This window comes from Myotis yumanensis, unplaced genomic scaffold, assembly GCF_028538775.1.
Source record: "Myotis yumanensis isolate MYYU_CA2020_CCGP unplaced genomic scaffold, mMyoYum1.0.hap1 SCAF_6, whole genome shotgun sequence".
Classification (NCBI taxonomy): Eukaryota; Metazoa; Chordata; class Mammalia; order Chiroptera; family Vespertilionidae; genus Myotis; species Myotis yumanensis.
In genome coordinates this window covers 62,409,762-62,422,850 of record NW_027223757.1, presented here as the reverse complement: position 1 = coordinate 62,422,850, position 13,089 = coordinate 62,409,762, and positions in this window count along the sequence as shown.

Genomic DNA, 13,089 nt, shown 5'->3' with positions numbered 1-13,089 from the left:
CTGTCTTCCATTTTCCACTCCTGTCCTATTTTTCTTCCAAGTCTCTTAATACTTCAACAGAAAATGCCCCTTGTTTTCATCCAGGCTTTAGCTCTCGATTTCCATGTTCTGGAAGCCTTGGCCAGAGCAGGTCTGCTCTGAGACCAACCCAGGCTCTAAGAACTGTAGCTCAGGCACAATGCTCATTTGTCCCTTTAGAGTTTTAGGAGCAGCCTCTTTGAAGGACACTTCGGCCAGGAGAAAAGGGTCAATGAAGGTTCTTAGACCAAGAAAAAGACACAGAAAGAGAATGAATGATGGGCCGGTTGGACAACTAAGGTATCAATAATGTAGAGAATGAAGCTGTTTGAAGTCAAAGGGAAACTTTAGGGCCCACTAAAGGAGTTTGAACATACTTAAATGCCGGAATTTTAAGGATGTGTAGCGGCAAATTAGGAGAGCAGCAACTAGAACTACCAAAACAAAGTGATGAAGCACCTTAGATTTAAATTATGAACATTACATAATTATGACCCAACACAGAAATCAGTATAATGAGTTTCTTAGCATTGATACAAGAAAGTACCTCTTGTAATGTAGATGTGAACCAGTGTGGAGACAGGTAAGCATCAGTAAATTACATAGAATCAAGTTCTGGTCGAACATGGGATGAAAAAATGTTTTCTTATCAAATACTAAGAATTTCATCAAATTTTCTAGTTGCAGAAATCTGGGTTTAGTGCTAGGATTATGGTACTTATTATTTAAGTTTTGTGATGATAATATATCTTAGAATACGTGTGTATGTATATCATGTTTAATGAGTCATATGTAGTACATTTATTCTCTACCAATCATTTCATTGGCTCCTAAGTTAAAAATCATCTCCCACACACACCTGTCTTTAGGTATTGTTGAAGGGTGGTGTCTGAATCCAGCAAGACCCAAACCACTACTGAGCGAACACTCCAGAGCCCAGAGTGGGCTTCCATGGAAGACAGTTCCCTTTAAAGAATTCTTCCTTAACCGATTTCTTCCTGTGCAAGTAGGACATATATTACAATTAAAAATTCATATACCTTATCTTTTATAATGTGAGACATATGTGATAGCTCATGGCATTTTATAGGATGTCTTTTGACTTATAAATTAGATTGGCAATTTTTAAATCAGGTAGTCTCTGCTTTGGGCTAATTCATACCATTTTAAAAAACTGAAAATAATTAAAATTATGATTTTTTTGCTTCTTTTGTTGTCAGACACATGGAACTTATTTGTTTCTTTGATATGGGAATGATTTTCATGTGAGAGCATATTGAAACAGAAAGATTGTGTACTACCTCCACGAAATTTCTCTGGGATTTTGACTAAAGTTTAACTTAATGAATAGAATGCATGTAATATACACTACATGTCAGAAGAGACAAATAAATCTGGTTTTTTTCTAGCTATTTATCTTTCTTTGGCCTATTAAACATACCACTGCTAACAAAGTTTTCATGTCAGAGAGTTCTAGAAAGTTTTATGGCAGTCATATAAAAAAATGATACATGATAGCAGTTTTTCCCCTTGCCTGTCTTTTATGCTGTGAGAGCCGTGTTTAAAAAAGGAGCTATTATAGCATATTTTATTGCTGTCATTTATCTAAGTACTACCCAAATATGTTCCTCATAGCTCAAAAAATTCTCAATTTAGCTTGTAAAATTTTATGCTTTCCAATACCGTAATTTTTAGTTCATTGCTCTTTTCATACATATATCTATTTTAGCATGCTAACATTAAACTTTATTTGGTGGAATTTCTGATGTAATCCATCACCTCCAAATAAAATATTTTTATTAACTATTGTTCTAAATGCTGAAAATATTCTGTCATGAAAAATTAACTTTGTAATTTAAATTAACATAATTAAATTCAATTTTATTCAAGCACTACCATTATCTGATGTAAGGTGTTTAATAATAAATAACCCAAAATTTACACAAAACTGTGGGTTGAAAAAAATGACATCAAGTAATACTATGAAATTAGCAGCATTCACCTCATAGTTGGCTCATAGTTACCAATTTTATAAGTAAATATAAATTGACCTAATTTCCTTGAAAATCAAATAAGATCCAGCATTAGGAAAATGTATTTATCTTGCCAGGTAGTCAGTATATTAATGTCACATTTAGTTTTCAATTCTCCCAATAATTTTGTGAATGTTCTTAATTGTTACATCAAGCTTATGAAAGAAGTAAATTATTTTTTAACTTATATGAAAAAATTACTATTTCCTTTTACTAAGTGATATAGTTTCAAATTTTCTTAAGATAAAAGACCAAGAATAATTTTATTTAAAATCTATATGACAGAGCTTAAAGATGCAACAAAAATAAAGTAATAGTATACTTCCATATTTCCTAAATATATTGGTCCCTAACTAAGGAACTATATAGGCATGAACACAAACTTAGCTCATAACTTGAAAAACTAAATTGCTTGGTTTTCTGATTCAACAGATTAATACTTTCTAGATTTTTTTAGAATGAGAAGCTACTTGTATAATTTCATACCTGTGACAACAGCTTTATAGACAATTCTATATTAAAATTATCTAACGAGGGCAAGAATAAGAATTCTCATTACTCTAGGCATTTGGAACATTTACACAGATGACACAATCCCAAATTACTAAAATCAAATTTTGACCTTTAGGAGATATGCATAAAGCAGAGAAAAACAAAGTATCCTACTTAGATTTTCATCAATATTTTTCATTGTCCCTTGGCATGATTGTTAACAATGCTTATGCTGAATAGTTATTGTCCATGTTAGACTGAGATTGACCATTTTATTTTTTTTTTGTTAACCTTAGCACTTTCACCATGTCAGGAACAAAATATGTGCTCCATAACCTTATGCTGCATATGTCATTTTAAATGTGCTTCTGCGCTCCTTTATCACCACTCTGCTCTCCCTGTTGTGAAGAATCCATTCGGTTCCCCGGCTCTTCTCTTGATTTTCAATCTCAGCCCTGGTGGATCTGAAGGGACACATGGGAGGCTTGAAATTTATGTTCATATCTTCCAAAGCAGATCTCTGTATGAGGACATATGAGGCGTATGTGTGGGAATGGGATGGAATCAGGAGAGGATAATCAGGAGAGGATAAGGCCCCCTTTCTATATTTATGTACTCTCTTCTGTGATGTCAATTTGACCTTTTTTTTTTTAAAAAAACCTTCATTTTAGTTAAGAATGCATTTTTGATGAACTGGCTTTCTAGAAGACCAAACATCTGGCATAGGAAAATCTAGTCATGTACACCTTCCAATAGCCAAAATCTAGTCATGTACACCTTCCAATAGCCAAAACCCTTCCAATAGCCCAGAGGATAAAATCCAAATCCTCTAACTTTTTGGCAAAATGCTTCTGGACTTGGCCATTTCTTATCTTTAGGCTCTAGTCCCCAGCAGCTTCTAATAGACCTTTGTACCGCTAGTTTCTCTTACCTAGATTTGTGCCTGGAATAGTCCATATGGCCCTTTCCCTTGCTCACTCCTTTCTAAACTTTAGAAGTTTCCAAGGACCCCCAGTGGTGGACTTAGAAAGCAGCTGAGGTGAGCACCAAAGGCCCAGAATGAAAGCTCTCGAGCAAGATGGTTAACTGCAGAAAGTATAGGTGACCCAAATTGCTTACATTCTGAAAGTGACAACAAACTTATTCCTCAGATATTGGCCGCTAGCTCATCAATGTCATCAACAAGCTCATGAACATCAAAAATGTTTTTCAATTATGCTAGTCTTCACAGGAAGGATGCTTAGCTAAAATTCCCTCCTAAATTTATGCTTGAATTTAAATCATTTTTTTCTTGACCTCTTTCTTTCACATACAAAATGCAAGTAACCCAAACAGTTAAAGAAGCTTGTGTGTCGAAAGTCAAAATATTGATACAAAACACCAGTTTGCTTTACATAAATATTTTTCACATCTTAAATTCACTGGAAAATGCTGAGAGGGGTGTGTGTGGGAGAGAGAGAGAGAGAGAGAGAGAGAGAGAGAGAGAGAGATGAAGCTTTATGATTGACCACATATCAAAAAGGCCCTGAGTCTCTCAAGTCTCTCAGTCCCTTCTGGGCCAAGCAGACCTGCTCCCAGCCACACTTTCTTTCACTGTTGATTCTACTCCTGGTTACCAGTGGGAGACTTTCGTGCCACTTTCCTTTGAATTGGCTTGCCATTTCTCACTTGGCAGTCCGGATTTGGCTCACCTCGATGCTAAAGGCTAGCCCATCCTTTGGAGCCATGTAGGAAGGGAGGCTGGGGTAAGCCTCAGGTCACTGGAAGTGAACCACTTTCAACTATAAGAAGGACTCTTGTTGGGGAGGAAAGGAAAATATTAGAGCATAATGGTGTCCTTTAAAAATGTAGTGAGTGCTAGGAGTGGATCTTATAAATGATCTACCTCCTACTGGGAACAGAACTTCCTCTTTGACAGTCAAAGCATGTCAGAAAAAATTCTTGCTTCTTTATGTTAAATAGTAACATTTTATTTTTACTTTTTTTCTCTTTTTAAGATATATGTATATAAAACTTCTTAATGAGGATATAAAGAGAAAGCACATTTTCTGTATTATTTCCATCTTTATTACAGTATAAAACTTTGATTTCACTCAAATGTTTTTAATAATTTATTACTGTTAAGAAATTACTCATTGGCAACAACTTTTAGCTTAAAAGGTCTTGTCTCAAGAGAGCTATACTATCACAGTAATCAAAGGAGAAGTAAAATATCCCTGCCTTGAAACATCTAGGATGGTCAGATTATTTCTTTATGTCCTCTTCAAAGTATGGACTTTCTTAAATCTAAAAATAAATAAATAAAAAATACAGAGTTGGCCTGGCCAGTGTTGCTCAGTGGTTGAACATCGACTTATGGACCAGGAGGTCATAGTTTGATCCCCTGTCAGGGCATATGCCTGGGTTGCAGACTCAATACCCAGTGTGAGGCATGCAGTAGGCAGCTGATCAATGATTCTCTCTCATCATTGATGTTTCTATCTCTCTCTTTCCCTCTCCCTTCCTCTCTGAAATCAATAAAAGTATATTTAAATAACAACAATAATAATTGTTTTGAAATGAAATAAATACACAGGGAAGAAATCCTAAAGGAATGAAGATGATTTTACTTAGAGATTTCTTTGTATCAAACTACCAACTATACTAGTAGACCAGTAATAGAAAAAGTTGTCAACCATTAGTGGTGAGTAAATAAAATAGCAGGCATTTTTATATTGTTATAGAAGTACAAAAGCTTTTGTGTGTGTCTGTGTTTATTTCACAATAACACAGTTAACATCTCTATAGTCCTCAGCAATTTACAAAGGGTTTTCAGATTTTTATATCACATGAGCATTATAACCAAGGCTGCTTTGGGGCCAAGGAAGGTGCCTCTCCTAAGACATTTTTATTGAAAAGTTTCTGTTATTCCACTTCAATTTTACTCAATACACCTTTCTGCGATAACTTAATTTTCACTTTCTCTTAAAAATTTAATTAGCCTATTAACTAAATAACCATTTATTAAACAGTTTTATTTGTAAATCACCTTGTTGATTTTGAAAGTGAAGTGAATACAATATACTCTAAAACAGCCGTGGGCAAACTGCGGCCCACGGGCCGGATCCGGCCCGTTTGAAATGAATAAAACTAAAAAAAAAAAAAAAAAAGACCGTACCCTTTTATGTAATGTTTATTTTTAATTTATATTAGTTCACACAAACACTCCATCCATGCTTTTGTTCCGGCCCTCCGGTCCAGTTTAAGAACCCGTTGTGGCTCTCGAGTCAAAAAGCTTGCCCACCCCTGCTCTAAAAGGAACCTGTGTTCTATTTGGATAAAGAGGAAAAACTAAGCACTATAAAATAGCATCTATATATAAAAGGCTAAGTGACCATCCGACTGGCCGGTAGGTATGAGACACACTGACCACCAGGGGGCAGGCACTCAATGAAGGAGCTGCCAAACTGTGTTGACTTGGCAGCAGCGGTTCTCAGGTGATGCACATGGAACCAGAGAGGAGGGAGCCAGATTCCAGAGTGCATCACCCAAGAACTGCCCTATCACGATCCAGGACCCCTCCAGGGATGTTGGAGAGCTGGTTTGGGCCTGATCCCCGTAGGCCAGGCCAAGTGACCCAAACCTGCCAGAAGGACCCCACTCACTTCGCAGACAACAGTCCAGCCTCGGCGCCGCCCCAGGTATGGCCAGCCAGGGAGGGACTGCAGGAGGTTGGCTCCAAGATGTGTCTGGCCCATCTTGCCCAGTCCTGCCTTGCCGTCCACCTTCTAATTAATTTCCTTTCAATGTGCATGAATCTGTGCACCGGGGCACTAGTATATAAATAAAGGTTTATCTCATGTGGTGAATTTAATATACTCAAAATATCACATAAAAATTGGATTATCAAATGAATAATTGAAGAAGGGGTTCCAGTCTGATTGCCCTCAGGTCAAGGATGTGCAATGCTTATACTTGTTAATTTGAAAATTTAAGGTCTGACACTTATACATTAGAAAGTTTCATATTTGACATTGCAAAATTATTTTAGTCAGAACTCATGGCAACATCAGGCCCATATTTCCATGTAGTACATGTGAGTGAGTTTAAAAGAGGCAGCTCTATTTAGATAAGGCAGATTTGTCCAACATTGGGATTTCGTATAAGGGGCTATCTTGTTGCACCCCACCCAGCTCATTCATTAAGATCCTGGCCTCTGGATTCAGTTAAGTTTGCAACCTCTGTATTAAACTAATAACTGCTATGCACCATTGGAAGAAAGAGATACCACAGGCTCAGTTTCTAAGGTCCTAAAGAACATAAGGACTGGAGGCATTGGGTTTCAGGAGATAGACAACAGGAAAGCATGAGTAGAAGCACCAGGACGAGAAAGCAGGTGTGTTTCTTGAGGTAAACCAGTTGGCTAGACCACTGTATTAAGTATGGCAACAAAAGGCTCCTGAGAAGGATAGTAACATTCGTATTCTTTTTACCTAATCTCACCTGTTTCCTAAATAATTAATCTACTTCTTTCAGTCAGGACTTATTTTTCCCGACTGTCTGCTTCACCTTAAAAATGGTAGTCCTCAGTGATTTCCGCCAGGGTCATTTATCCACAGCAGATGTGAGCTTCCTGATGTGGCCAGTGACTGGTGGCCAGAGCCACCACTAGAATAATATGCATGGGCTTCTACAGGAGATAAATAAAATACTAATACATTTTCGTGTCGCTGCTTCCATAAGTCCTTCTGCATAGTTGTCAAATTGCTGTTCTAAAGGTGAAAAGGTGTGTTTCTGGATCATACTGAAGTTGAGAGCCCTATACCTATACCTGAGCTTTTATTTGTTTAAAGAATGCATTGGGGTTATATTCCAGGAAAAATAGAATCTAAAACAGGAAATTTTAAGTGAGCTTAACTGTTTTCATTTTTCAAAATGTTATTTTGCTGGCTTAATTTCCCCTGAAACTAAATGATTAATATGATTAAAGAAAAACAAAATACAAAAGGACTATTCTTTTGTGTAAAGATGTGAAACATTTAGAGTGGAACATGTGAAAACATGACAAAAAGTACCTATAAAGTTGCTGGTTGCTATTAATTGTCCCCAAATACTGAACCAGATGTCAGGCTAAAAAAATGAATTGTTTTACTTTTGAGGTAATTCAGTTGCCCTGTGTAAATTCAGTGAATACAATGTCTTTATAAGGGACAGTCTTTGTGGAAAAAAGTTCAGTGTGCACGTTGGAATGTCCTGCATCTCTTTCCTTTGAAATTTTATCTGGTCCCAGTTACCATCTGCTCCTAATTTGATTCAGTGGCAGAGAATGAGCTGAGCCTAGATACTCAAACTGAAGCAGGCATACTCCATCAGGCCTCCTTCTGGTGGTGTTCTTTATATATCACCTGAAGTTTACTGTATAGACAGCAACTTTATAAAGTTCTGTTAAAAATACATAAAGCTAAGAACGTATATGCATAGCCCATGGACACAGACAACAGTGTGGCGAAGGCAGGGGAGGAGGATACTGAGTGGAGGTGGGCAAAGGGGAGAGGACATCTGTAATAGTGTCAACAATAAAATAAAATACGTAACGCAGCATTTAAGTAATGTAGTTTTGAACTCTTAGCTGTCAAGGTCACTCAAAGCGTTTTAGCTAGTTAAATGTACAAGAGTTTCTGCTATAGCTCTTATTTTATATTATTTCATTTTTTTGCTTTCCATATCAGAATCTTTATCAGAAAGCAACTGAACTGGTTCCTTTGGAATAGACTGAGTATATGTCCCTTAGAGCTCTCTGGTTTACTCAGTTCAGTTCATCTAATATGTAATGACTATCTGTACGTGCCTGGCACTGTGATAAGTGTTGGCCTAGAGCAGCAAATATGATGGACAGTGTCCTTGCTTTCTCTTAGTTTCCAGGCTTTTGGAGAAGACAGACATTGACTATGGAGAACTAAAAACCCAAATAGTCTTTATAGTTCAAAAGAGTTTCACTGCTCTTGTACCCACAGTGCCCTTGGGTGCTGGTCAAAACAAAACTGGGTGTGATCTGCTCTGCTCTATTCACCACAGGCATCGAGATGTGGCCTGTGGATGCGCCCCAGGTAACAACTCTGGTTCCTGGCCTTTTCCCAACCAGTCAAGGAGCCCTCCATCCATCTAAGGCAGGGGCTGGCAACAGTGGAGAGAAGGCCAAATGTGGCCTATTGCCTGTTTTTGTGTGGTCCAAAATGGTTTTACATGTTTAAATAGTTGAAAGCAAGTCAGGAGAATATTTCATGACACATGAAAATTTTATGAAAAATAAATTTTAGGGTCCATAAATAAAGTTATGTTAAAATATAGTTCATTCGTGTATATGTTGTCTATCAGCTTTCTTGCTACAATTAGCAGAGCTGAGTAGTTAAAACGGAGACCAGGATGGCCTGCCAAGTCAGAAATATTTACTATCTGTCCCTTTACAAAGAAGTTTGCCAATCCCTGATCAAAGGTACTAAGTTATCTATTTTCTGAGTTTTCCCCGCATTATTCACTGCATCATATGGGCCATATACTGTACCATCCCCTCATCTATTCTTCTATTCCCAAATATTTCCTCCAATGAGAGCACAACAACCGCACTTTACAAAAACTCTGTAACTCATGTTCAAAATATGGAGGGGAGATGATAGGGCTCTAGCAAACCAGAGCATAGCCCCCTGCAAACTTAACCTGCGCTCTTTAAGCCTCAGAACACGAAATAATTTATGCCTCTATGCTTAGGGTGTTTCAAGGTTAAGAACAAAAACTCCTTCCTCTAAGTGGCTTTCCCATACCACTGCTATGAATAGGCTGATTCTACTATATGCTTTAATAAGAAACTGGCTTTCTAATTTTCTAAAATTATTCGGGATTAAGTTACACAATTTTAAATAAAGTTAGCTACCAGATTTATTTTTTAATACATCTTCTCCTAAAATTTCTGAGAATTTATAAAATCAGGAATACCTAGATAGTTGGCATATTCTCCAAATGGAAAAGTCTGACCAGTATAGCTCACTCTAGTACTTACTTAGTTATCTAGCACAGTTATACTCCATACTTATTGAAACTGCCCAATATATGACAGTTCCATCAGAATGGATTATATTACTTAGAAAAAATGTCTTCATGTTTCATGTTTATCTCCACAAAACAGAAATGATTAACTACAAACATCTAATATTTTCTAATTTAATATCTTCCTCACACAGACAGTCATTGGCAATATTTCCTTATATCATAATTTCATATGCCATTAAAATGCTTACTTTAAAATGTAATGAAAATTTCACCTCATTCTTTAATTCCAGATAACATTGTGGCAAGTTAAGCAATTTAAACAACTTTTATTAGATTATTACTTCTGACAAATAACATTCGACCATGAAGTAATATAGTTTGGGGCCAAAAAGAATTATTATGTTTAACCCAATTACTTGAATAATATCTAAATGCTTTCACTACCTTTCAAAGACAAGTCTCCATTTGTTAATACTGAATGCAATTGTATATTTAAATAATATGTGTGAGCAACTGGCATCTGATATTTGGCTTATGAGGAAAAGAAAAAGTAAGCTGTAAAATTGTTCCTCAGAACATACAAAAAGCAAGGTTACAGGTCTTGATGACTTTTATAGTATAGAGAGCAGGGGCTGAAACTGAACTGGTACCTCTTCCTCAAATATTATTCATTCTTGAAAAAACTAGAATGGTGAAACTAATTTCTGACAAGCATCTTTGAAAAACAAAGATAATATGCTAAAAGGTAGAACTTGTTTATCTGTGGTTCTGCCAGATAGTTTCTGAGACCAAAGTGGACAGTGAAAGCAACAGTCCGGCCATGCTCTACGAGACAGCTGACCTCTTCTCTGTTGAGAAGAACTGAGGCTGCCCCGTCACAGAGATGGAAATAAAAATCCAAGCATTTATTTCCCACAGCCTGTGGTTAATTGGTATTTGAACCTGGATCTCCAGGATCTTCTGCTAAGCCTGGGACTAGACCAAGAGGATACGCGGCACAGTGCTTTGACCATCTTGACCAGAACCACAAAGTACTGGAAATGTCTCAGGAATGGATATTCTCTAGTGATTTCCAAACCATAGGTATGTCCTCTTAGGTAATGGCTAGGAAAAACATGATGCCTCTAAAAGAAGTTTTCAAGCCACAGAAACTACAAAGAACTGAGACAATGCTTGACCTTGTGTCCTCTTAATTTGTGAAATATTGTTGCCTATGTTTTGCTCTGCAGCTTTAAATAAGAACACACCTCCTTTGTCCTCAGATCTCTAAGGAACTTCAGTATACAATTCCTCTAGGATAGAATAAGAGGCAAATATATTAACAGATTAACTAATTTAATGAGATTTTAGGAAGGACTACCCAATTGCAGTATTCAACATCTCTTTGGCTTCTTACTATACCTGAGCATTACTTGTCTCCAGCAAGACATTGACTCAACTCATTCTAGGTGACTTGAACTTCCATTTGATTCCTCAGACATTTGAGCGTCTGCTATAGTCCAGAGCCATGCTAAGCACTGGGGTGAATGAATGATGAATTACTCACAGCCTCTGCTCTCCAAAAGCTTGTAGTCTATTGGAGGAAATAAATTTATAAGTTAATTAATTTATATTATATAGTACAGGCACCTACTAGGGGCTATGGGAGAGATACTTAGTCAACTTAGCCCCAATGAGAAGAAGTCTCCCAGAAAGAGAAGCTACCCTAGTAAGTTACAGTAGGAGTAAGCTTTATTCAGGGCATATTAGGCAGGAAAAATAGCCTGAGCGAAACCTTAAAGTATGAAAATGCATGATGTATACATTTTATAGACAGTGAAATATGAGGGGAGAAGGAAGATGAGGCTGAGGAGGAAAGTCAGAGCTAGGTTACGCAGGGATTATTTTATGCTGAACTAAACCATTTTATTCTATAGGCAACAGGAAACACCTTAGGAGGGTTATGTGGTAATATCTTTACTTGAACTAGATTTCTGAGATTATCTGTGGAGAGTGGTTCTAAAGGAGGCAAGACTAGAGATGGGAAGGAAAGGTAGGAGGCTGCTGTACATCCCAGGTTGGATAGTGAGGGCCTGATGTAAGACAGTGACAGCAAGGATGGAGATGGAAAGAACAAGATATGACAAATATTTAGAAAATAAAATTCTTGGAGTAAAGCAATTGAATTTGACAAGTTTGAGGGAGAAAGGAAGTCTAGGGCATGCTTCTATCTAGAAAAAAAGTTGGATAGTTGGACCATCAACAACAACAAAAAAAAGAATAGTGGAAAATTAGAAGATTTGAAGATACATGGATAAAAAGGTGAAAGAAATTTGTCAGAGTTCCATAGGAATAGCAACCAACCAACATTATATTTTAAAATATTTTTGTCTTTATTTTTCATATATTTTATACATAAAGTTTACACTACATTTAAAATGATTTATTCTCCCTTTTATTTGACAAAAACACTTATTGAAAAAGGCATCATTTCATAATATTAAAAATTCTTTTAGAACATACTTTTCAATAACTGCATAATATTTCTGTTGATGGATTTACCATAATTTTCTTAGTATTAAACCTGTATGAAATAAAATACTGTTCTAGAAATTGATGAGAATTCCTTACAAAGACAGAATTTATAAACTTCATATGAAAATTGAATGGATGCTACCTAAAGATTTCATTAGTTTGAAGTACGTATAAAATATTCCACAAGGAATGAGATCAATATTTCTCAGAAACAAATAGTAAAATTCACAGGAGTTCATTAAATACAATATCTTAGGGTAAAAATGTAAAAAAATATTCCTCTTGTTTTGCTTAAAAGATCAAAATTTGTCATCTGTATTAACATAGTAACAATACTGTATTATGTTTAGAATATGGTCTTGGAGTTAAAAAAGATATATATTCAAGAACAAAAGCAGTGAGATTTATCATCAATCTTTTTCTTCTTCTCTCTAGCTATATGGTTCAGAGGAACAAAGTCTTCAGTTTAGAAAAAGTATTTCACCAGAGCTGGCCTTAGACAAATCCACATTGTCTATCACATGGATAAAATGCAGTCTCGGTTGCCTGGTGTTTTTGAAAAATAGATAATAAATGAAATACAAGAAACCAATATGACCCAGTATTTATAATTCGTGCTTCTTGGTTAGCATAGTCTAGAATTATTAAATATGCAGACAATATTTCCATTATTTTGGGGTTTCTTCTTTTTTTTCCATTTTCTCAACAAGGAATTTTGGTATACATTTTTGCCTTTTGGTTTCATCTTTTGGTAGCTCATGAAAAACGATACGTAGGTGGTTTACACTCAGCGCCAGAATCAACACTCCTTCTGTTCCTAAAAGCTGATGATTTGAAAGCGTTTTTCCTTCTCACAAGGATTTATTCAAGTATTTATATATCTTGTAATAGTTGGCATCAGTAATATTATTCCTTCATATTTTTGGATACTTTTATTTAGAATAACATGCTTCTCAACCAAGGAAGCAAATTACCTATAAAGGATTGAATACGGCATTATTTCTAATTA